The 27411-nt window shown below is 36.3% G+C and overlaps 1 long non-coding RNA gene across 2 annotated transcripts; it reads right to left on the bottom strand.

Annotated features, from left to right (window-relative positions):
- Positions 1-8398: 8398 nt before the first annotated feature.
- LOC145674628 (uncharacterized) lies at positions 8399-23634 on the bottom strand. 2 transcript variants are annotated; one of them, XR_014129002.1, is made up of 3 exons: positions 23507-23634; positions 13233-13371; positions 8399-8524 (listed from the first exon to the last, which is right to left on the bottom strand). It is a non-coding gene; the product is annotated as an uncharacterized LOC145674628 (long non-coding RNA). The 2 variants fall into 2 exon arrangements; XR_014129003.1 differs by lacking the exon at positions 23507-23634 and adding an exon at positions 22305-22403.
- Between the last annotated feature and the right edge of the window lie 3777 nt (positions 23635-27411).

The following is a 27411-nucleotide window of genomic DNA, read 5'->3' as shown; positions in this document are numbered from 1 at the left end:
GTTAGTTTTTATATATGTGTTCTCTGGGGTTGTGCGTGTGCCCGGCCACCATTCATTACCCGTCGACCGAACACTAAACATGTTATGTTATATATATGTATATAGGACATTTTTTAAATATATACACGGTTCAAACCAACCAAATATGTTACGACGTAATACGTGTGATCTTACAACACAGTATTAGATCGTTATTAGAAATCCCACACTATTCTACTTAGAAAGGATTTTCGGTTAGGAAATTTTTCCTATATTGTTTTAATACTTTTTATACTAGAAATTTAGTACGGCGATCTCGTCTTCGTCCCTTCCTTCCAGCTGACGGATTTGAATAAAACTCGTGTTAGCTTCAATCACGAACGCCTTCATTAGCTTGCTGGTTTGAAATTGAGATAACTTGTACCCCAATTGAATAGAAGTCTCTGAGGACGGAGAACATCAGAAATGAGCTTACCGGAATTTCAGTACCATTACTTACTCAATTCTTACACACTTTCTTGAAGACCCTAGAGCCTGGAATATGAATTGATTGAAGTGATAAGACATTTCGTAATAAGCATATTCATTATAAACAAGAAAAGAAAATCGCATTGTGTATAGTATAAGTTGTTGGTTTCAAAATGTGCTAAAATTGGATGATGAATACAGAACAACTCCCGGATTTACACTAAGAAAGTTTAACTTGCAGACTGCTAGAAGAAAGGAAGTCACGATATTAAGTTACTTCAACTAATCAAAAGAGACTTAATCGTCAATTACAAAGAAGAGGAGGAATTCCGGCAGGTAACCATAGAAAAAAAGATAGTCAATTGTAACCCTACCCCAACAAATCTGGGAATCAGAGCTCAACTTTTTGCAAGAAGAAGAATACTAAAATTAATTACTTAATAAACGTTTTGGAAAATTTCACAGATTCATCCATTGTTCGTTTGAACTTTTAAGCAATTCCTTTGCAAATTTGAGGCTGAAATGTTTTTGATATTCTCACAATGGGTTTATCTGGAATTTGTCGTTTCATTGCAGTTTCAACACAGAAAGCTAAGTTGAAATGTATTTGACCATACTGGAAGAGTAATGAGCCTCATGCCCAGGAAATTCATTGCTATAAAGTCACTGATATCGAAACCCCCTAAAATGTAATTCACGTTCCTTTCTATAAGAACATTGAATTTAACTTTGTGTTTCTTAAACCATGAAAAGTTTCAACAACAGATCCATCGATGTAGACTCAATAATTAAAAAGCGAAAATAGTTTTGTAAATTTGCGAGATTTTAATTTTGTAACTCTGATTTCTATAATATTGAATAATAAAATTTCAGCTAGTTTAAAAAAGAAGCGTAAGATGCATTTTGGTCTGAGATGCCTTTAGTGAATTAAATCTCAGGTTAAGGTTCGTGTACGATTAGGTTTAACACCATTTACTGGCTGACAGTTGAAGCTAGTAGATATGTAGAACGAGTTGGAATTCTTATAATCAAACGTCTGCTATTGCACTGTGAAGATGTGTGAACTTTCTGCGAAACTGCGCTGCATTTTACAATTTAGTTTTGCAAATGCTGCACAGGCTCGTGAAGAAATTTGTGCCGTTATTGGAAAGGATGCGTTAATAAAAAGCAACACCCAAAATGGTTCATTCACTTTCGTCCTGGAAATTTCAATGTTTAAAATGCTCCTCGTAATGCACGATCAATCACACGAAAGGTGGGGGATGTTCTGAAAAATTTCGAGCAAGACTGTCGTATAGGCAATTATGATATTACCAATATCCTAAACATTCATCGACAAACAGTGATAAACTACGTGCAGAAAGCTGGCTACAAGAGTGAAGTCAACGTTTGGGAGCCACATGGTCTTTCCCAAATTCATTTACTAGATCGAATTTGTATCTATGAATCTCTACTGAAACATGACGAACTCGAGCTTGGTCTGAAGTGATTGCTCATAAGTAATGAAAACTGAATTACCTACGACAAGAATGTGTGAAAAAAGATCGTGGTCGAAGTGAAAAGAAAGTCCACAGTTCGATGGAAATTCAGAACTGATGCCCAGGAAGGTTATTGTGTGTGATTTGTTTGGTTAGAAAGACATCGTGCATCACGAGCGACTGCCACTGGGCAGAACGATAGACTCGGAACTGTACTGTGGACAACTAACGCAAGTACACGCATGTTCAAAATTATTGTCGCATGTCTATAAATATGTTGTACGAATATAATTTGCTAACGAATTCAACCGGTATTTCTTATAATGTTAGTACGTGTATAATCGCCAAAGACATGTGTGTGGCAAATTTCACGTTAAAAGAGCAGTAAATAAGAACAATAGAACGAAACTAAAATTTTCTGGTCCATTTAGCAACATTTTGTTTTACTCATTCTAATTTCCGTATTTATAATTCTTTTGCTGTGAAATTTACCACAAATATACATTTCCCGATTATACACATAGTATCAATATTAAAAGTACCCTGCAAAATCATTAACATATTATATTCTTACAATAAGACAGTTATAAATACGCGACAATCATTTTGGACATGAGTGTATATCTAACAATTCAAAAGAAATGGCCCGAACTGGTCAACAGAAAGTGTATCGTATAGCACTGATAACGCCAGACTTCATACATATTTAGCTATACGTTATACGTTGATAGAACTTGAGTGTAAGGGTTAATGCATCTAACGTACAGTAAGGACTTAGCGCGTCAAGCTATAATTTATTTTGGTTTCTGCAAGATTATTCAAATGGTGAAACTTGTAAGGTAGTTTGAAACGTAGCAGGCGAAAAACTACGTGTCGCATTTCTTTTACCAGAAACACTAAAAGTTCTATAGTGACGGGATTATAACGTTTCCGGAACAATAGCAGCCGTCCATGAAAGAAAATGGTGCATATGTGGTTTCACATTTTTCTAAATAACAATAAAAGTTTTCATGATTTTTGACCTTCAAAAGTTCAATACTTTTAGCCAACCTGATATTACGAAATTCTAACTTAACTATTATTCTTATTTATCTACGACGCACTGTGCAATATTTGTCACTGTCTTGGTTTGACTGACTTGGTTAATTATACTTTGACTGATTAATTGAGCTGAGCGAAGCGAAGCTCTTATACTCGGGTTAGCCGTTTGGTTGTCCGCGAACTCCTCCTAGACCGTTTGGCCGATCTCAACCAAACTTAGCACGCTGATAGAGCATGTCGTGCTGAGTGACAACATAGGTCGAAATCAAAAATCCAATGTACCATCGAGGAATAATCACCGAAAAACGCTTACTCCTAGACCGTTTGGCCGATCTCAACCAAACTTAGCACGCTGATATAGTATGTCGTGCTGAGTGACAACATAGATCGAAATCAAAAATCCGATGTACCATCGAGGAATAATCACTGAAAAACGCTTCCTGATTACGTAGTTTAAGCTCGCTCGGCTCATTTCATTGCAATCGGGTATATCCATTGCATTCCTAGTTATAGTTTGAGTGATTAATTAATAAATAAGGGTTTGATGTTCCTTTACATAACTATTTTTGTATAAAAGAGGAGTTCACAGTGTAATACGAAACAGTACTCGAGATTTAATTCGAGTTGAGCACCTTCCCTTCACGACATTCGATATTACCTTCACGGAACTCTATAATACACACCGTAATTTTAAGACAAACAACGTAGATATTTCTTCATTCAATTCCACGAATATTATGATTTTGCATTTCAAAACATATAACAAGAAACAAATGAACTACTCTATTTCTTAAGAAGACACTGGGGAATGATTTTATGTTACGACTCAGAGGATGATAGTTGGTTAATTTGAGTTTAGTGTCCTTTTAAGCGGTAAACCCACAATTCAATTAAACCTTATATGAGGAGTGGACCCACAAGTCAACATAAAATCCGAATTACATATGCTCTTACCGACAATCCAAACCAGGTCTCTCGCACTCGAGAGGATGATAATAGACTAAAGAAGATACTTAATACACTACTTTTGTCCTACATTCGAAATTTGTATATTATTTCCTAATCTAGTTTAAAAGGGAGCAAGTTAATAAAAGATTATTTTAAGAAATGTTCTCAATCTGCAGGTTAGGCTGAAAGTAGGCAATAACAATAAAATAAAAGTAAAAAGAAAAGTTTATCTTTTGCAGGATTTGAATTAGCAAACACATAATTAACAAAGTGCTCGACTACTTTGTACGCTACCTCTAGTCTCTTTTGTGCAAATATGTTTTCTGTTCCGCACTAGATTTTATTTACAATCAAGTGCGACTGAGTTGAAGGCTATATCTGTTGCAATGCATAAACATATTTTTCTAACAAGTTCCATTTGCGCTTACGTCTCAATAACTAATGCAAAACAGGTTAATGATTAGCGTCCCAGTGATCGTTAATAACAAGAAACTAACAATAGAATTGCAATAACAATTGCCTAAATATCTCAATTTGATGAAAATTAATTAACTCTAACTAATGATCGTATCTTTCTGGTGCCTTAGTAACTTAGACACTTACATGAAAGAGTTTCAACTAGCTAGCAGTTTTGGGGCACACTAAAGGAAGTAATTAGGGTAGATAAGTGATTAGTTTGTGGGATTTTGACGCATAAGACCTGAATTATACATCCTGACGGTTGTAAATATCTAACATGCTTCCATTTTTATCACAATCCATCCTCAGTACGTTAAGCAAAATCTCATATGGGAAAAGAGAAAGATGTTGGAATAAGGAGAATTAAAGAAAATTGAAGTAGAACCGTGAGTAGAGACAAAGCAATAATCCATCAATTATTATTGATTTAATATTTTTAGTTTATTTGAATTATTTTCTAACTCATGAATGAACAGCATGTTTTATTACTTCTCATATAAAGTATGTGGTGGAAAGTTCATTATCTACACTGAGAAAAAAAAATGTAGGTGGCATACTTAAAAACGTAGGTTACATTCGTAATTCCTGTAGTTTCTGGACTTAACGTACAACCGTATATAGCATCCTGCAGCAAACGTATAGCTGAAAAAGTATGTATTATACGTACTGTCTACATAAGTGCAATGACGTCATTCATGTGACGTCATCTACAGTAACAAGTATATACGGAGGTAATATCTAGCTTTGTGACGTCAGGATCGTATGTAGCATGTGGGTTAATAATGACGACACTCACTGACTATCAGGACGGAGCGTAATTTCAAGAAGTATGCAATATACGTTCTGTACGTGTGTTTCTTGCGTTCAACCCCGAGACAGCATCTATATTGTACTTGTGCCCCGTACGTACGACTAGATACAGTGTACGTATTGTACCTATGTATTATACAGATTTTCCTTATGTCGCACACAGCTTGTCCCGATACAGCATACAGAATATCCGTATGCACCATACAGAGTGCACATATGCAGCTTACAGACTGTCTGCATGCGGCATATAGATTACACGTATGTCGCGTACAGGCTGGCCATATGTAATGTATGGACTGGATGTATGTAGCTTGTAGATTGTCCATATGAAATATACTGATTTTACCTGTATCGCATACGTATTGCCTTGTTGTAATATATGAATTGGACATATTCAGGATCTAGATTGTACGTATAGTGCACCATTATTGAAGTGCTGCAACATACTGAGAAATGCATGATACATTCTTACTGTAATGTTGCCACATATTGTTTTTCTCTGTATGGAAACAAAAATAGCTTAAAATATGGTTGATCTCCTTTGTGCCAATAATAATAAAATTAAAAATACTACACTTTTCAAATTTTAGTTTGGAGCAGTGAAACTGTCCAGAGAAATGTATTTATCTGCAGGGTGTAAGTTTGGACTTCCTGCTAATTCTTTGGAAAGCTACTGCAAAGCCAAGTGTTGAAAAGTGGCACAAGAGTTAATTTTAAAATTATTGGCACAAAGGAGGGTAACCATATGTTAAACTATTTTAGTTTTCATACAGAGTAAATCAATATGTGACAATATTACTGTAAGAATTTATCATACCTTTTGCAATAACTTAGTTGCAGCACTTCAATAATAATGCAAAATTCACAGCCATGTACAATCCTATGTTCAAACTCAAAAAAGACTTACGTACAGTCATTTATTAAGCCGTTATCATCCATTGCTTGTACAGTCACGAAAGAAAATATTCTTCAGTTGACAAAATTTGTTTTCCTAAAAACTCAACAATAAATTAACCTATCAGAGTACCGACTTTGGCAGGTTGTCAAGTTATAACTATTCGAAGAATAACAACAAAAAGATCCAAATTAATTAATTTGTTGCCGAGCTATTGGCAAAAGAAAATTTGTCAACTGTCAAATACTTTCTTTTCCGTGTGTACTATATACAGACGACTTTACCTCATTCTTTTCCTTAATAATATCCTCTTCCAAAATGCAGAAGTTGTTACCACAAGAGGCGTGAATAGGATTTTCCAGAAATAACTTCTCTGAACATTTTAATTAACAGATAAGTTATTTTTTAAATGAAGCTATAATTAAAAACATGGTGTCAGCTGAAAACGTTTTCCCTCACAAGATGATTCCTAAACAGTACTCCCCATTAAAAATGCAACTTCAAGGAGACAGGGTAGCTACGCCAAAGTTCCCAAGCCGATATCTAATAGTAAGTGTCGAATATGCTTAACCCTTAACATACCAAGCGGGGTACTCTAGGGACCCCAGAGAGTGATATTTGGTGATACTGCCGCAATTATAAGAATCAATTTATTCTCGATTTTTATATGTATCCTGCAACCCTTTGAGATATCAATTACATGATTAGATCAACGATGCGCTTCTTTAAAAAATACAAAAAATAAAAACACACTTCAAAATGTAAAAACTTCATTGTTAAACCTGTGTTTCAGATTTACGAACACACAAGTATGAAATTGTATGAAGAACTGAATAGTGTTCAAATATACATAATATTTGACGTCAACAATGTTCATTTAACTTAAGTATGCTTCTAGACATCCAAAAAATAATAGTTGGAGTAACCCTCTGCAATACTATGTTGAGAAATTAAAATAATACTTGGGGTCCCCAGAAGACTCCAGCTTGGTAAACAACTTTGACGACTTAGGCTTGCTACGTTAAGGGTTAAACTTACCGCTGTATTCGCTGTGTGACAACGTGGTGATAGCAGAGCAGAACTGACCCAACATTGAACACCAGAACGACTGTAACACAGCGAGACATCGAGAGGATGTTCTCTTCTGGTATGGTAAGCCATGCGTCTTACGATCCAATGCCACAGCTCATCAACTGTAGCTGGCGGAGTTCACAGGTATGAGAAGCTGTGCAGCCATCGACCAAACATATTTATCCTTCCCTGCTCTACACATTCTGCAAATTTGGACTTTCCTGGATGTATCCTTCTTAGTTCAACATTTTAAGTAACGAGCAGTGTAATAGTCTCATACATTATTTAAAGAAAGAGCGATGATTCTCAGAATTACTCGGAAGTTTCTAGTTTACAATTATATACATATATAGATATAGATATAGCTATATAGATAGATAGATGTACAATAATTTAAAACGGTTATATCAAAGTTTGCATTCAGAGCACAAAAAGAAGTATAGCTCTCGGAACATTGATTTTAGCCAGATAATACCACTAGTAAACTCAACCACACTCAGTACCGTTAGTTGCTTGGTATTGTCTATGAGGCAGAGATCATCGTATCTCATTGCGTGTAGATTTTTGTATTTGTTTAACACTAAAAATTGTTTGTCGCTAACCGAACCCAGTAACATATATATACCGACAGGACGTACGTTAGTCACAAGGTTACATGAGTGAAACACTAAATTATTCGATTGACACTTGCGGCCTTGTCAACACTAGAGAAAGGTACAAAGTGATTAAATAAATACGAAACATAGTACATACAAAATATAGCGATGTATGAAGTCTCCTTTTCATACGATTTGGAGAAAGGATACATCTGTAGAGAGCAACATAAATGATTTCTCTGGATAATTTGGATTAGTCCAGAATTCGAACAAAAATAATTTTGAAATTCGTTAAGTCCAACATTTTTTCTTTCTTTCTTCGGATTCTCAATAAAGTTGACTACTGAAAAGCTGAGTTACAGATTTTATGTTAAAACATATTCACTATACCATTGCCTTATTCACAGAACAATACATTAGTTATTAATGTATGACTGAAATAATAGTGCTTCGTGCAGATTTACTTTATCCAATCGGAATTGCACAATGATAAAAAAAAATGTTGCAAGGTATAATGTTCTTATTTACAGAGAAAAAGAGTTGAAAAGACCTTTAACTAACAAACATTTTCTTTAAACAGACATACATTTATTCTAATTTATGGAAGAAAGAAATAATTTGCGGAGCAGTATATTTATTAAGGTTACATATTTGTACAAAAGAATGTAAATACAATCGGGTCTGTCTTCAGAAAGGACGTGCTTTTAGCCACAAATTACACTGCTTCTTTTCGCTGTCTTTCATGCAGAATCCTGGTTTTGTTTTGATACATGAAATACCTGAAACAAAAATCCAAAAATATTTAAAATGTTACATTTTAAAATATTTAACATTTTTTAGATTAAATGGACAAAATCTGTTCGGTCAGGTATGGACTTTTGGGTTTCTGGTAGAAAAATGATGAATTAAAAAAAAAGTGTTTGTTGATGCTGAACAACTCGAAATGTATTACTATGCAAAAGTAAGTGGGTACCCACTGGCGTTCGAGGTACCATGGGGTACCTAATATGTCTGCATTTTTAGATATGTGGAAATATATGTCTCTAAAATGTAAAGAACTGATATCTGTTTAGTACAGAAAACCGCAACTCGGTAAGCCTTATGGATACCGAGGTATGGGAAAATAAAGGACAACACCATAGAAGTGTGAGTTTTGCGTACTAGATTGTGCAGTTTCGAAAACGTAATTACTGAGGGCTATCAACAACCTCAAAAGTAGTTTCAATTCAATACACTACACACACGTCCTTATGGGGGTTTTCGGGTACTATGGCATTCGCAGACCTCCCATTTCTAAACATTCTAAAATATATCTTAATAAACTTATAAAGAACGTTACAGGTGTGTGTTTACCGAAACCGCAAGTCGGTATGTTTAACAGTTACCGAAATATGGTGAAATAAATAGGAACACCATAGGTATGTGGGGCTTCCATACTTGACAGTAGTTTAGAAAATTAATGAAAATATGACTAATGGCTATCAAGATATTGTCAAATAAAGGGAGGACCCACACAGTTATGGGGTTTTCGTGTTAGGTGGTGAAATTTCCGAAATCGATCATGAAATCTGAATAAGCACCAGTAGCAATTTCATCCTAAAGTAACTGGGTATTTCCATGGGGTTTTAGAACATCATGGGTCTAAAAAGATTAAGTTTTAAAAGCTTTGGAAAATATAATTTGACATTTGTAAAGAGTATTAGAAAAGAGAATAGAGTTACCCAAAACTTCCAGCCAGTACATCTTACAGCTAGAGAGACACCGTGAAATAAAAGAGTATTAGATCTTGAAATTTCATAAAACAACTTTTGATCTTAATAAAAGTTAAATAAGATGGTACTTACATGGGTTAAGTGAGTACCTCACACTCGTCAGGGCAATTCCGATCGAAAGATTAATTCAGCTCGAAGTTTTCTTCGGGTAAATCCAAGCGTGATAATTCCTAGCGTACAAAAAGAATGAAAATTCTTTGTCAATATCTAATATAGCAACCGAGATATAAGTAATTATGTATTTTACGAGGTCGTAAAAATGGAGACCCACATGGATTTGTACTGTTGAGTCTTTGCTGTAAGAAGAAGAAATTTCAGAAAACTACCGTATACACCTTAATAGACAATTAAATGGGTGGAGGCACGGTGGCTTAGTGGTAGAGTGCGTACCTTTGGTGTATTGGGTCCCTGGTTTGATCCGTGTCCAAGTCAGTTTGTAGTCGACATTGTATTCGTGGGTATTCTCGGTGTACTCCTTTCCTCCCACCTTTACACTCCATCAATTCTATCATCAACATTCACTTGCCTTAATTTCATTTTAAAATTAAATGGGCAGTTAAGTGTGATCGTGTCTCTGTGGATTAAGAGAATACTCCAGTGTAGTTTCTGCAAAACATACTAGGTACACACCCCACCACTAAGTTACTGTGTCCTCACTGATTTAATTGCATATTAAGGTATATACAGTAGGTTTTTGAATTTCTTTCTTATAGCAAAGACCCAGAAGTACAAATCCTTAAAGATCTCTATTTTTACGTCATAAAATAAATGACTCGTTATATTTTGGTTACTATATTAGATATTCACAGGGAATTTTCACTCATTTACACAGCTCGATGAACCTTTGGAACTGCCTGAAGAAAACCTAGAACTAATCTTTCCATCGAAATTGTACTGAGGTACTTACTTAACCCATAGAAATACCATCTTATTTAATTTTGTTGGGACCAATAATTTTTCCGAAGTTTCAACATCTCATACTCTTTTATTTCACGGTGTTTCTCTATATGTTAGATGTACTAGCTGCAAGTTTTAGGTAAATACATATTTCTAATACTCTTTACAAATGTCAAGTTATATTTTCAAAAGCTTTTAAAATTTAATCTTGGTAGACTGTAAGATGTTCTAACACCCCATGGAAATATCTAATTACTTGAAGATGGAATTGCTACTGGTGTTTATTAACTTTCCATGACCGGTTTCGGAAATTTTATCATCTAATACGAAAATCCCATACCTGTATTGGTCCTCTCTTTATTTGACAATATCTTGATAGCCGTTAGTCATATTTTAATTCATTTTCCAAATTGTACCTTCAAGTATGCAAGCCCCACATACATATCGTGTCGCTCTTTATTTTCCCATGTCTCGGTATCCGTAAGGCTTACCGAGTTGCAGTTTTCGGTAAACAAATATCAGTTCTTTACATTTTAGACACATGTATTTCCATATATCTAAAATGCAGAAATTAGGTACCGCATAGTACCCCTCTACCCCATTGGGGTACCCACTTACTTTTGCATACCAGGGTAAAAACACCAGTGGTCGTTACTTTAAGGTTGAAAACATACTCTTTTGTCTCTTCTGTGAGCACCGTGAATCGGTCGGAGCTGTACCATAGTTGGAAAGAGACACTGATCCTTCCTATATATGACCATGTAGTCAGAATTCAAAATCGAATAGCCGTTGAAGGAAAAACAATATTTTAAAATCCCTTGTATTGCACCGGTAGTAGTCATCTCAAAATCGAAATGTTCCAGTGGTAGTTAGGGTTTTGTACCAGTGTTCGTCACTCAAATAACTTGAAATAATTTATTCAGAAACGCACTGTTTATCAGTTTAAAATTAAGAATAGAGTATAAAGTACTAATCTTAATAACTGTGCATCACTTTTGGCACTCAAGAAAGAAAATAAAAAAGTTTTTACATACTTTTTAAAGCAATTTCAGTAAGAAAAATGTTAACTGAATTCAAAAGTTAACTGTATATTATTTTAACGTTAAGAGTACAATATTAATTACTATGTTTAATAACTATAGTGACTTTAAGCACTCAAGAATGAAAATAAACATGTTTGTACATACATTTTTAATACAATTTGAGAAACAAAATAAGTTAACCGAATTCAAAACTTAATTATATATCACCTTAAGATTAAGAATGGACAATAAAATACTGAGGTTAATAATAATGCATTAGTGAAGAATGAAAACAAAAATGTTTTTAACTACCTATATTGTATTTACAAGTTGTTATTTCTCATTAACATGCTTTTTGATAGCGCACGATATGGGCTAGGGGTACGCACGAGAAATGATTTGAGACTGTCACCTCTCGCAAAGGTGTCGCGAAAGTTGTCTCGTCTCGAAAACTGTATCTGTTTCTATTGGAAGAGCTATGTCTCGTCTCGAATTTCGTAACAAAAATTCGTTACACATGCAGTTTTGTGTAAAAAGTGAAATGTATAAATACAGGAGAGAAAACATTGCAGACAAACATTATGTTAGTATATTGAACATACTTTTTTGTATGTGGTGCAAAATATCTTCATCTATGGGGTTACTTTGCACCAAAGTTTATATGAAATGAAATCTTTGAGTTTTACGTTCCACGATTTTGCCGGGTATGCTAGAGGAGACTATAATCATGAGAATGAATGAAATAGTAGAATGAAAACTGTGAGAGAAAACGGGAAAACCCCGAGAAAACCACACACAGTGTTTGTCCAACACAAAGCCCATTTGGCACGTGCTGGGATCGATCCAGGAACTCCACGCAGGAGAGGTGAACGCTCCATCACTGAGCTACCACGTCCCCAAAAACACAACCTCAGAATATACTTCATATAGAGTAGAAATGAAATGAAATCTTTGAGTTTTACGTCCCACGATTATGCCGGTTAGGCTAAAGGAGACGGTGATGATGAGTAATGAATGAAATGGTGGAATCAAGAAAGTGGGAGGAAACGGGACAACCCCGAGAAAACCCACGCACACGGTGTTTGTCCACCACAAAGTTCACTTGGCGGGGATTGGGATCGAACCCAGGACCCCAAGCACCAGAGGTGAACGCTCCACCACTGAGCTACCGCGACCCCTCATATAGAGTAGAAGTAACAAGATGTAAAAAAAAAAAAAAAAAAAAATGGCCCGTCTGGAGGACATGTAAGCTAAACACCAATACAATTGTTACAGATTTATTTACTTGCACTGTTTAGGCTGAACATCGCAACACCAATATCATTATGTCACATCCTTTCAAAAGTATGCTAACTGCAACGTAGACCTGCTTTGCTTCGTAATGTCCAAATAGTTGATTACTGTGCTCGAAAGCAGGCAAGTAGCATACAAATTTATGATGTTGAAGGCGTTATTTTTCACAGCTATGGAGAAGAGACATGAAAACGAAAAATAAAAATAAATCTTTGTTTTACTTCCTACGGTTATGCTATGTATGCTGGCAGTCACAAATGAGTATTGAAAATTGATGATCTTGGAATACGATTTGGTGGAATAATGAGGGGGGGGGGGAAATAGACATTGATTAAATATAAAATTGAAAAGAAATAAGGGCCTGACGCTCAAATATTTATCTATCTGGCAGCCATCTTGATCCCTCTAAAATATCATGAAGTACTTGATTGATTCTAAACCCAATAATAGTAATAGTAATTATAACAATAAACACAGAATATACCTAGATATACTTTACGCACCTTGAAGTGTAGAAATTAATGATTGCAATCCTCAGCATTCCAATAGTTCTTTGGTTTCTCCAAATGAAGATTCGGACATCGGTTTTCTTCTCAAGCAATAATGGGGTACAATAATCAGTTGCAGTCCAAAGCCAAGTCACTAAGTTAAGCATGAATATAAAAGATTTTGTGTTAAATATTTCAATGTAAATTTCATGAAATAGAATTTATTAGTTAGTTACATACAAACTCTTACGCATGTAAGTCAGAATCTACTTGTAATAACTTGTAAATTTAAACAAACTAAATTATATCTACAGTTATAGGGACATCAAACATATATTCCATAAGATATATAGGGTGTCTCAAAAGTCCCCTGACATTAAGTAACTCGATTATTATCAGAGTTACAACAAAATGTAATTGGGAAACCGTCTCCAAATATGATGTTTCCAATGTAAGTTGAAGGAATTTTCAAAATCGGATGAGCCGTTTGGCTGTACACTCTTTATGCGTCCAATGTTAAATGAAAATGCAACGTTGCCATTTACCTGGACCCACAACATAAGTGAATGAAGTTACTGATTTTTACGCTAACATGTCGATGGCTAGCCCCCATTTCAAACAGTAACTTCATTCACATATGTTGTGGGTCCAGGTAAATGGTAACATTGCATTTTCATTCCACATTGGGCGCATAAAGAGTACAGCCCAAACGGCTCCTCCGATTTAAAAAGTGTTCACTTTAGAATGAAAACAACATATTTAGAAATGGTTTTTCCTCTTACGTTTTGTTGTAACGTCAGAGGACTTTCGAAACACCCTGTATACATCATACGAAGTTCCTTTCTAAATTCTACACGGGTGTAGTTTAATTGAATGTGAGATGGGTGATACACATTAGGCCGTTTGGAAATACTCTCACAGACGGCCTCCATTTTGGATTAAATTTGTTTGTTATAAACTGGTGGGTAATGTGATATATATATGGCCACAGGCTAGAATTTTCTCAGTATGTCAAATATGCAATCAGATTCCATGAAGCTTAATTTGGTGAAAAGTTATTGCCAATTGAACGTTGTATTTACCTCTTTCTTCTAGATGTAGAACCATACCGTTAGCACGTGAGGAATGCATCGAAATATTCAAACTGTGGAGCGGGAGGAGTGCCTGTACAGTGGTTACCGATTGCAAACAGAATCATCCACAATGTGACTGTGTTACATGTTGCAGTGTCACAGTAATTAACTAAATTTGAGGAGACGGGCACATTCGTGAACATACGTCGTAGCGGACGATCGTAGAGAGCTACAGATGAAGCAACGCCTACGGCAGTGCTGACTTCTTTCTCGATGTGGCCCCAGAGGAGCACACGTCATTTATTAATGCAATGTGGGTTGAGTCATAGGGTCTGCGCGTGTATAAGTGCATCCGTACAAGGTGCAAATGAAGCAACATCTCCACGAGAACGATGTTGATCGCCAAGTGCAGTGAGTAATTATGGTTAACATTTTTATGCAAATACTCTTTTCAGATGAAGCTGACCTCTACGTAAATGGGAAGGTTAATAGGCAGAACATGCACAATTGGTCACCTGACAACCCCGCGTGCAAGACCCCTCCAACATGACCAGCGCAAAGAAAATTAATTATGTTGTTGGCAGACAAATGAGGAATACGTCTAATCAGTCACTTTTTCATTCCATAAAATTAACTGCGGAATAATACCTCACGCTCGTTCGTACAGGGATAGATATTGCGAGCTGCGATGCCCGAGGATGGTACATTCTCGCAGTTTTTTCAACACCATGGCGCTTTCTTCATTATGGATTCGTATTGCGTCACTACTTGAACAATTTTCTAGAACATGGGTTGATCGACGAGAGGCAGTTGAATGGCTGCTCGATCACCGGACCTAACGCTGTTCAATTTCTAGCTAAGTGGAAAAGTTAAGGCTATGGTTTGTGCAGTAAATATTCATAATTTTTATCATCTAGAACAAAGTATCGCCATCGTCTGTGCACAAATTTGACCCTATATCCTACTTTGTGTCCACAGCAATTGGAAGAAGCTTCTGCAAATGTTTATTGCTCAGTAGGAACATGTAGAACATATACTATAACCAGGGGTAAAAGTGGACCTGAAAAGGTGGGGGGACGGTAGGTAGCGGCATCACTCCACGCCGTTCCTCCTGCCTATCTCTGCCCATTGTACCATTGTAGGATCTGGGGGACGTCCTACATATTTTTCGAGGTGGGGAACTGCGTCCCCCGCGTTCCCCCTAGCTTTTACCCCTGACTATAACAGGGAAATGTGTTCGAAGTGGGAAAAATCAGAGGCGGTGTGTTTTATTACGATTTTGACTCGACATATCGGCTATCTAAATGTTCAAATGCAGTGAGGTGTGAAGCCTACAAGATTGCATTTCTATTTACATAATGTCTGAAAACCACTGGAAAGCTTCTTTTAGTTACGGAGAAAAAACGGAGACTGATCCATCCATCGTGAACAACTTTCTGGAAAAAAATAAATAAAAATAGCCCTTACCTTGTATCAGAGAATTATACACGAAAGTGCTCAAAAACCGACTTTCAATATTAACAATTTCCAGCGGGAAAACTCCTGGACCACACACTCGAATGAGGGGTATTTCAAACTCCCGTAAGATCTGCCCCCACAGCAATCCCCTAAATCCGCCCATGCTCAAAATACGACGCTTATAAGAATTCAGACAAGACGACACATACATACATACGAAAGAAACAATTCAATACGACACATCAAAATATAAACTAGATGAACTTCTTTGAAAACACCTCATTTTACAAACAAAAGGTAGAAAAAGGTAAAAATGTCAGTATTGTCAACTTAGAATCTACATAAGAAATAAAATCTTTTTATGTGCAAAGCTATTCGTCAATACGTATAAAAAAAATGATTTATTAATGGTATTTAGCATTTATTCTTCCGTGAAGGTTTATCTTGATCACTAAAAAACCAGAAACGGTATGTCTCTATCACTGGAAAAAAAAAAGAAGGGTATGACATACCACTACATATAGTCTCACTTGGTTCACTGCCAATAACATTTCACCAGAATAAGTTACATGATATCTGATTGCATATTTGACATCCTCAGAACATTTTAGTGCATGGCCATGTATCACACTACCCACTTATCGTCCGTATTACAATTTCGAATCTAAGATGGCGACCGTCCGCGTGATGTAATCCGAAAGTATCCCTCTGGGCCTAATGTGTATCTCTTATCTCGCAATCAATGTAACTACATCCCTGTAGTTTTCAGAAAGGATGACAAGGGACTTCTGATGCATCCTGTATATAATAGTTGTATCAATAATGACGGGTATACCGGCTAGGCTAAAGGAGACGCTGATGATGATATAATGAATGAAATGGTGGAATGAAGAAAGTGGGAGGAAACGGGAGAACCCCGAGAAAACCCACTCACACGGTGTTTGTCCACCACAAAGTTTACTTGGCGCGAGCTGGGATCAAACCAAAGACCCCAAACACCAGAGGTGAACGCTCTACCACTGAGCCATCGAGGCCCGACAGGAATATTTGTTGAAGTCTACTGTCTTCTTCAGTACCAAGGTTACACAAAAATGAGCCTATGGTTTTGATGGAATTCGAACCAACATTATATGTATACTCTCTCAGCGAGAATCAAAGCTGGCACCAAGTTTACATATGCGCGCGCATTGTATTTTACTTATATAGCTCACAGAGCTATGGGCGAGCAAGCAAGGCACGTGCCCCGGGCGTGTGGTTGGAGGGGCTACTAAAAGAGAGGTTATATATTAGTACTTTTCCATTTTGGTGTTTAATACTTTTCATCAGAGTGCGAAATCATGAAATCAAAGTGAGGGAGACTGAAGGACTGAAGAGAGCGAGAGAGAGGGAAAAAAAAAGCTGCGCAGTCTTACACTTCAAAGAATTGTAGTGAAATGAGGTCAGAATTCAAGATGACATTCGGATGCTTGGCACGAAGAAAAACATTGCAAGCAATTTTGAAAAAAAAAAAAAAAAGAAAGAAAAAAACTTAAATAATGTGATATATTTTGTAGGCTTTGGATATGTATGTTTTAGTTGGCATCAACAATTATTGGTGTGTTTTGTCACAATTGACAGTTTAGCGCGAGACTAGGCTAACTGACAATTTTAACTTTCTGAAAGAAAAGGAAACAAATGAAAACAGCACGTTTCAAAGGATACGACTGATATTCATAGTTTGGTTTAGTATACAACAGGGGTGGATCCAGGATGGACTACTGGGGGGCGGTGGGTTGTAATGCCACTACTTACAAGATAGAGCTACTTTTAAGAGATTCAACTCTGGGTGGGTTTTATTTTATATTAAAATACACAAAGTTTCCTCTTCTTGGGGGAGATAGACCCTCCCTGGATCCGCCCCTGTCTCAGGACAAGCCACACAGACAAGTGGTTGAGGCAAAGGTCAATTAATGACATTAGTATGCTGTTCCGTCAAAATCTCAATCTTGACCTGGATGTAAGTTAGCCTGGTCTCTCACTGAACCCCTCAATTGAATGTTTAATATGTAAATTAGGCACTTCTACATCACAAACAGTAAATATAACCTACCTTATTCTACGTTTTTAAATGCATTTCTACAACTGATTGTAACTTTAAAGGTTCTCGTGAAGATTAGCTGGCGGAGGTTACCTAACATAGCCATGAGTTATCAAATTAACAGTTGTGCTTCGTGGGTGATGATAATGATCCTGAGGTTAGATGTTAAATTGGACTCGAGAGCGGAACAAGGGCTGATCTTATTCGTGTCTCAGACGGGGGGCATGGAATGGAACGAATATGAAAATAAGGTTGCTGTAACAGTTTTTCATAGGGTTTGTAAGATTTTCGAAACACTTGGCATTTTTTTTTTTTTATCAAGACTTGACATTTTTTAAAGATAAAAATCAAGACTTGGCAATTTCAAGTTTCATCCCCCTCCCAATCTTGTAATGCTCGCTACGCCGCTGTAAGCAATGCATATTTTCGACAATATTCGTTGTTCATCTGTTTCCGCTGGGTTCCAACGTGGTGAGCTGCATATGGGACTTTTAATAGTGTTATTATAATGAGAAAGAATTGTAAATTATGTTGATGTTCCTAAAAGAGGGAAATTGAAAGAGAAATTAAATTAAAAATAAATAAGGGAGAGAAAAGTAATTACTTGAAAATAAAAATAAAGTCTTTGAGTTTAATGTCCCACTATTATGCTGTTAGGCTAAGGGAGTCGGTGATTAAAGCAAGTTAATGATTATGGAATATTTGGTGAAATGAGAAAGTGGGAGGAAACCAAGTCCCCGAGAAAACCTACGAGCACGTATATGAAAATGAAGTAAAACATACACTGGACTATGCTTTCTTTGTCTAGCAGAGTCATAGTTTGGAATCGAAAATGTGTTTTGAATCCTTGTATTTAGAGATTAAGAGTGTAAGTAACGAAATCACTTAATACATCCATTAAGATTTCGGAAAGCGAAATCTAAATTTAGGTAAGCTAACTCCATGTACTAACTGCTTGCATCCGCTTCGTACATTGTTCGAAGGGTCACGAAGCAAATCACCTCATTTAGTCTACACATACCTAGTACTAGCGTTAATTACCTGCTTCGTTGGGTGAAAATAAGAAAACCAGTAATACATGTATGTTACGTTAGTCAGTCACTTTTTTTACTATTACGAAACGCTCTCTCATATCGGTTATTTTCGATCATTTGTAAGATCCGTCTCCCCTCTTTCCCTCCCCAAGTTGCTTGGCTGAATTTTGATTTAAATAGTATCGGAAGTGTCACTGTCCATTTCTGCGCCCCCGAAAACAATGGATTTAGATTAGGATCAGTTCACTTAACTTAGTAAGCCTACAGCTTTGGCGCGGCTCGACTTGTTGGAAAGCAATCCAAAATCTAAACAAATATATCGATGTCATTGGGGTTTACTAAAGTGTGTCGTAAGTCAAGAAGATTGAGAATCACTGCCTGGATTATTCACTTCAATTAATCATCAAACTCCTTTAACCTGAAGTATATAATCGTGGAATGTTCAATTAAAATTATAATTTTATGGCATCTAGAAAATGCACATATCGTACATTACGTTACATTACCATTCAATCGCAATAGGTTATTACAGACATGTGGTTGGCTTGAAGCTTAGCGTCCTATTCAGCGCCAAGACTGTGTACTACCTACACCTACAGCATAATATGGAATCCTACTCGCATGATCTTCGATCAAGATTTGAATCAACGGGAGGATGAAGATTTTCCCTCTCGTCAAGTAATTTCCCCAACTCGCCAAAGAATTTCTCCCTTGCCGGGAAAATATGTTCCCTCATTTCATATTTTACATATTATATACTATATATTATATCTTGCATCACTGAGAAATAAAAGGCTTGGATTGTATATCTGAAAAGTCGCCCCCTCCCCGCAGGCACGTAGCCACGATTTCGCAATACGGGAGGTCTGTGACGAAATACTGTGGTTATCACACCAGGGGTTCGATCAATCTAAACTATTTTACTGACAACATATCCATATTGATTTGTTAGGACAATAAAATGAGGATATGTTAGTAAGTATTTTAATTAAAGAATTATGAAGAAATCTTGCGTAAAAGAATAGAAAAAAGTATTGACAAAGACATAGTCTTCCAAGGTCATTCGAACTCGGTTCTTCTCGTCTTCTTTCTATTTCTCTTATCTTAGTTCAATGCCGTCAAGGATAGCAACGAGATCTCTTTCTGGAGTAAAGACATCCTATAAAATGGATTAGTGTTGCCGCGAAATTCAAAATGGTTCATATTATTGGTAATTCTGGGCATTGCTTAAGTTCTGACAGGCTATCTGAAAGAACCGGTTTATCGATCGTCATTTGTAGTCCATAGGGTTACTGGCGCAAGTCCCGGGGGGATGAGGACATGTCCCCTCCAATCTTAGAACTGGGGGGGGGACTTTCCCCTCAATAATCCGATTTGAAATGCGTTTTTTGGAGAGAAATGTGATGATTTGTGTCCGATTGCCACAAAGGAAAGTAAGATGAAATTGATGTCCCCACCCCAGAATAAGCCTTAAATCTGCCCACCTCAGAATTTTGAAGACAACTCTGCTCCCCTGATCCTCCGCAGCATTGTTTTTCAACTTCATACAGTAAACCCTCGTTAACACGAATATCAAGGGACTGAAAAATCAGGAGTTCGTGTTAAAAGAATTCGTGTTAACCGGGGACACAAATTTTATTATTCGAATACATTTTCTCCATACATACACACTACAGTATACAGACTATACATACCACTACAGTATATTATGTATGTCATAGAACACACTAGAGATGGTATCGAGACGAGACTGAGTAGTCTCGGTCTCGTCTCGGTTCCAAATTCGTGACGAGACCAAGACTATTCTCTGTCTTGATACCATCTACAGAATTGTATCGAGACGAGACTGAGAGTTTCGGTCTCGTCTCGATTTCGGAAAGCACTCCTCGGTCTCAAATTCGAGTTAAAATCGAGATCGAGACTAGTGTAGGTCTCGGTACCATCCTCTGAAAAGTGAAAACACTACAGTAAGTTTATTAGCCTATCTTCGAAGATTTAAAAAAAAAAAAAAAAAAGCTTCCACGCAGAAAATCCAGGTCAAGTTATAAAATTGATAACTTCGCTAGCAGGGTGAGTACCGCTTGTAACGGAAAGGTATTTATGATTGCTGTCACCAGTTTGGAGTTACAGGGGAGAGAAGATGTTTTGTCTCGAGCTGTCGCCAGCTCGTCTGCCAAGCACCTGCATGTTCAGCGCTTGACAGAGGACAGAATCAACACCTCATAAGAGGAAAGATATCTGTTTTTGGTTTTTCTCTTATTTACAAGGCAATTTTCGTCTGTATAAATACTGTATGACAAAAACTGATCTGGAGTGAAATCTGAAATAAGAAAAATGATGTTTAAAAAAATCAAAGGATTGGAAGTTCGTGTTAAATCAAAACCTTTACTGACTCAAGGGACTAAAAATTAGTTCGTAATTCGTGCTAACCGAAATTCGTGTTAACCGATAAAACTTCCTATAAGATAACGTACAGCGATGCCGGGACCGAAATTTTGTTCGTCCTAACCGAGTGTTCGGCTTAAGCGAGTTCGTGTTAACGAGGTTATACTGTAATTTGAACATCCTTAAAAAAATTATGAGAACTGTCTTACCCGTCCCTCCCAATGTTGAAGACAGATTTGCGCCGCTGCATACGGTTAACATGGAGCTAGATGGAATTCGGAATGTTCCGTTATAATAATATCCAATTTCAACTTGATCCGCCCCCCCCCTTCCGTTTCCTCCACACAAAGCTCCTCGTAAGAAAGAGTAACCAAAACGCTTATTGTAGCTTTATATTTTTGAGGCTGATTCATCTGTTTCTTTCTGTTTCATCTTTCCTTAATATTTTTCATTTCTGGATCCGAAGGGGGGGGGGGTCTGGACCCACCAATTGGCTACGTGCCTGCTTCCCGTAAAAAGCTTCATTCGAACCCTGAATCAAACAACTCCATCTGTAAAGCAGTGCTGAGTTGATTTTAATATCCTTTTCTGCAACGAGGCTGTATGAGACGTGGACTTACTGATTAACATGGACTCCGAACCACTCCCGCCGGGAATCGAACGCGGGTTTCCCACACCAAAGGCGCGTACGCTAACCGCTTAGCCATGAAGGAGCTCATATCTATAGCAGTGTAAGCAACAACAACAACAACAAAAAGAAACACACATACATACTAGAACAACAACAACAACAAAAAGAAACACACATACATATTAGAAGTTTGCGCAATTGGGGATCAAAACATTCTCAATGAAGTATGAGAAATAGTAAACGTCAAAGTGGGCTTCTGCTTATTCTTTACTTCGTTAATACTTAATTCCTTCTAGAAATAGTGAAACAATACTATGAAGACACAGTACTTAAACATAATCGAAAGAATAAGACAAGGAAACAGAGTAATTTCCGACTAATTAAACTAGTCATATATACTATACCTAACTGTTACATTGTATTTCTTACCATATTACGAAAGCGATATAACTTTTTTACCAGCCATAGAAGCTGGACGCAATCCAATACTGCAATTTAGACGCTGTAACGAAAGATGCAAGTCAAACGTCTGACACTCAACTGTGTAATAGCTGTTTCAAGCGGCCTACAACTTATGACCTTGAAACTATGTGCTAGTAACCAAATTAATGCCAAGGTACGATACAAACACCCCAACTTGCCACAATGACGTCAACACAAGGAAAAAAAGAAAAACATCTAATTTTTGGTTCGAAAATTATGAAACAATAATAATAATAATGTAATTCTCAGGAACTCAAACATTAGTTAACTAGAGAACATAACAAGCAAAACAAAACAAAACAAAACAAAACAAAAAGAGTCTTAAACGTGAGCTCTCCCTGACTGCTGTTTTTAAATTTCAGTGAGGCTGTAAAATATGTTTTGTTTTATTGTTAAAAAACAAAAAGAAAAAGAAAAATAAAGAAAGGAAATAAATTTTGTTGCAAATATCCTAGTAAAAATAGGTTTCCTAGACACAAGTGGCTCCGCGTAGCGTAGTTGCTAACGCTCTCGCCTTCGGTAGGAGCGGACCCAGGTTCGATTCCGGTAGGGGCACTCGGTCGAAAAAGTATCAAAAGCTTTTAAGTCCAGACATCCTGAATGAGGCTTTCTTGGGTTTTCCTCATTTCATACCAGGCAAATGCCGGGTAGTACCCAACATATAGGTCCCAGGCCGTTTGCTTCCTTCCCTTTCCCCGGATAGTGTGCTCACCGAGGGACGTCATAACTCACATGTGACGGGCTAACAAGGTCATTGATGCCAAAAGCCCAGAAATCTAAATAATAAATCTTCACTACACAAGAAAATGTTCGCGCTGAAAACGGTTTCTTAGCAATTATGTTAAGCAGTCCTGTAGTAAATCTCCATCAAGTAATAAACCATCACATATAAAAAGGAAAGAATAAACACATAACATTCATTTTGCGTACCTTGAAATGTAAAAAGTTACAAAACATTAATATTCAAAGATTTCTCAAAATTCAGATTAACCCATTTCTTTCTCCTCAACCATTAACGAGTTACAATAGTAAGAATTGTGGTCATAAATCACATTACTTGTTTAGTACTATATTAAAGCAAGTTATACTAAAGGAATATATAATTAATGGAATATTTAACTAAAGTGATAATTTACTATTGCACTTACCCAGGCTTCTTTCCTTCCGCTCTTCTTTTCCGTTTGTAAACAACCTCGTTTATAAACCAGCTCGCAAGCATACGACAGTTGTTTCATGACGTCATCTATGGTGCAAGAAAGAGGTGTCTATAGGCGGTCAGGACCTCACACACAGATGGACGTATATAACATATAGCTGAAGTATTTAACATACGTATACGTATATAAAATACGGAAGATTGTTAGATATCAGACATCCTGCAGCGACATGATATAACATCCAAGCGCGTTAAAGGCAGTAGCTGTGTAGCATATGGATAAAGTACGCTCCGTACAGATTTCCTTAGTAAACATAACGAATCCTTGTATTTGTACAATATACCGCTGTCCGGATAATGGATTTTTCTCAGTGTGGAAGAACAGAAGGTATGGAAAATTCGTAATATTGTTTTGAAATTGCCTTCATGCAAGATTCTTCCTTATTCGACAGAAGAAACGCAGTATGATTTTTTTTCTTCGTTTCAATACTTTACGTATGTGTGGCCAATTACGTACTCCTTCTTTACTCCTCTAGCAGGGATGCAAAAGCACCAGGCGTCTGAGTGGTGTCATAAATTATTGTAATCCAAAACAAACTCGACCATATCGTGTTGCTTACGAATCAGATGGATTGTTGTTGTGAGACCTACATCAAATATAAGAGTATGTTATTATAGGAACAGACAAGGAAGAAAAGGAGCTGATTGTGTGTGTAGGAACGCAACTTCTCTTCTTCTAGCATAAACAGAATTCATCAGTGTCTAGGTTGCTTTCTTTCAAGGTAGTTCATTTGTTCTCCAAAATTATAGTTGACAATGTCTTTAAGGAAACCGAGTACAAGTGCGGAATTTTCTTTAAAAAAAAAAAGTGCTACGAAGTGAAGCTCGAAGAATTATTTTTTGTGTTTACAATTTTTGGAACTCATAATAAAAAATTTACAAGAGTCAGATTCAGACAATGGCGAAATATTAATTGACATAGACGATAGTGAAAGTAGTGTTGAAGACGAACGTTTAGCAGTTCCACTGGAATAAGTTGATAGGTAGGTTATTCAGTTGCTATATATACTTCTAGGGTACACAGCCAAAATCTTTGAGTTTGCTGGAATAGTATATTTACATTGTGAATAATGTTGCAAATGTATGTGTAATAATCTCAACTAGAGGAAGAGCGAGAAGGGAAAGGGGAGTCCGAAATCCGGCAACACCGCGCGGAATATCGCACAGCATTGGCTACTGCCCGTGATGCTTTACATCTGAAAAACACAATAGTTTAGTTTCTTTGTGTTACGTTCTATCAGGACTTTAAACCTCAATGCCTCAGTTTTAAACCTCAAATTAAGGCTGGAAGATGGTTTTGATACCAATTCATTCCTGAAAGATGCAGCTTTGCTGATGTGCATTTTATGTATGTGGGAGGAGGGTAAATATCGTGTTTTTTTTTCTTGTTTTTGTTTTTTCAACAGTTTTCTGGGGACCATTCCCCCTCTTGAGAGATAGATTCATAAAAATTGTTACGTGAAGCAATGAAGTAGGCCACTACATGGTAACAGGAAGGGGGCAAAGTTAGCCGATTTGTGGAGTTTTTTGACGTAAATTACATTTATTTTTACAACAATCAATAGCTCAGTCCTTAATTAAGCTAGAAAGATGATTTGGTACCAAAGTATTTTTGAGGGATGAAGCTTTCCGTCAGTTGCATTTTATGTATATAGGGGGTACGTATGTACGGCCGAGTGAGGGAGGATGAAGTTTTTTTTTTTTTAATTTTTCATCAATTTTTTTTTCATCAGGTTTTGGCGGGTATTTCTTCCCCATTTGTGGTACATCCATAAAAATTGGTATGTGAAACAATGAAGTAGTCCCCTACATGATATTAACCTGTATGTGTACTTGTTTATAGAGGAAGAGAGGGTCAAATTTGGTTAATTTACATTTATTTTCGGGACGGTCCCATATAACACAAGATATATTTCACTGAAGTGGTCTAGAAGCATAATTCTTGTTCGTATCCATGATGTGTGCAGCAAAAATGATTTTTATATGGACGTGGTACTTTAGTGGGGGAGGGGAGAGAATGTCTAATTCAATGAATGTTTTTCTGCGTATATTTTCTTTAAATATTTCCTACATAAAACGAATTCATTACGCAATGGCAGCAATGGCTACCATTTCTTATATTATTGTCACAAGTATGTGGCCTACACATTAGCATCATTTTGTCAGCGTAGGGAGACTTCAAGGGTTGCCAGGGCCCTGCAAAGTCAATATTTTCATATTTCATATTTCATTCATAATCTTCACTGTGAAGTAACAATCAATCATACCAAATAACCAAAAACCAACTATTTTCCCTTCAATTCACTTTCCCGCAATGGCATTCAAACGACTCAACGTTTGATAGATACCACAGAGGATCGAGTAGCTCAACAATTGTACAAGATTATGTGGTTTGAACGCCATCAATCAGCGCTCAAACAAATACCCCAAAGACATGGTAATAACACTGAGCGAGTTGACTAGCAAAGTTCGACTTTGATATTTTGGAATGTAATTTAATTCATTTAAATTGAATTATTGATACATTTTTTTTAATGCTTGTTAATGCCCAAATGTTAATCTTAAAATATCAATCTCTTTAGTAAGGATATTGCATAATAACAGTCTTAGAACAACCAAACAATTGCATGGTTACTTTTCTGTTCCGTGCGTAACGGTGAGTCGGAAAAGAAAACTTAATATAAAGGTCATTAAATTCTATTTTCCAATTTAAAAATATAATGCACAGTAAGGAGAATGAATGTAGTACATAAGCGATGGCATATAAAATGCTGATGCTGCCAAAAATCGCAGAGAATGTCCAATGAAATTGAGGTTGTCAAATGAGCTTTTTGTCTGAGTCCCGTGCGTAACGCTTAATTTTGGCTTATAACTCAAATTTGCAATTGTTTAGTATGTTTTATTTTATTTAACTATGCAGTAATAATTTCCCCCCTAATTTTGACATACTTTTCATTTTATTTGAAAATAGATTTTTGTTAAAAAAGTAGTTTTTGTGTACAAATGTCCCGTGCGTAAGGTTGAGAATCGTATATATATATATATATATATATATATATATATATATATATATATATATATATATAATGCCTGCCATACGTCCCGTAAAAAACGGGAGTCCCGATTTTGGACTCAAGTGTCCTGCGTCCCCATCAATTTAGATGGGGCAGGTAAGTGTTCCGTATTTTAGTTCCGTCCCATTTCAGCTCTCAATATCAGCTTATCTATATCAATATGAGCAAGATGCAACATTCATTGTTTAAGAAAAGAAAATTATATTTCGTATAATAAATGAATAAAATTTATTGTACTAATATTCTTTGTGAAAATCCATTAACATCCTTTTTTTTTTTTTTTTTTGGTAAAGACAATTAATTTTCTTGTCATCCTAGAATGGGTACTATTGTGTCTATGTAGGACATTGTAGATTGATGATTTTTTCGTCTGCTAGATTCTTAAATAACATTATTTGGGTAGCATTTTCAAATAAAAATCTCATGTAAATGAAAAACACTCTACAGAAGCATAAAGTTTCCTGAGAACGCATTGCGTTAAAGATTGTTCGCTATTTCTTTGTATCCATTTCAAATATTGCAGTGAAAATGTTTCCAAAAAATGTATTGCGTTGTAAAGTTTTTTAAGTGGGGGAAGAGATCGAAGGTTATATATATATATATATATATATATATATATATATATATATATATATATATATATATATATATATATATATATTATGAAGTAGTATATGAAAGAAATTGCGACGTATATTGTAATGTATGAATGAAAAAGGATATTAAAGTAATTTTTATATAGGGGAAAGTGGGGTAGAAACGG

This window comes from Thermobia domestica, chromosome 17 (genome assembly GCF_964235325.1).
Source record: "Thermobia domestica chromosome 17, izTheDome1.hap1.1, whole genome shotgun sequence".
Taxonomy (NCBI): domain Eukaryota; kingdom Metazoa; phylum Arthropoda; class Insecta; order Zygentoma; family Lepismatidae; genus Thermobia; species Thermobia domestica.
This window is presented reverse-complemented; position numbering and strand designations above follow the sequence as displayed.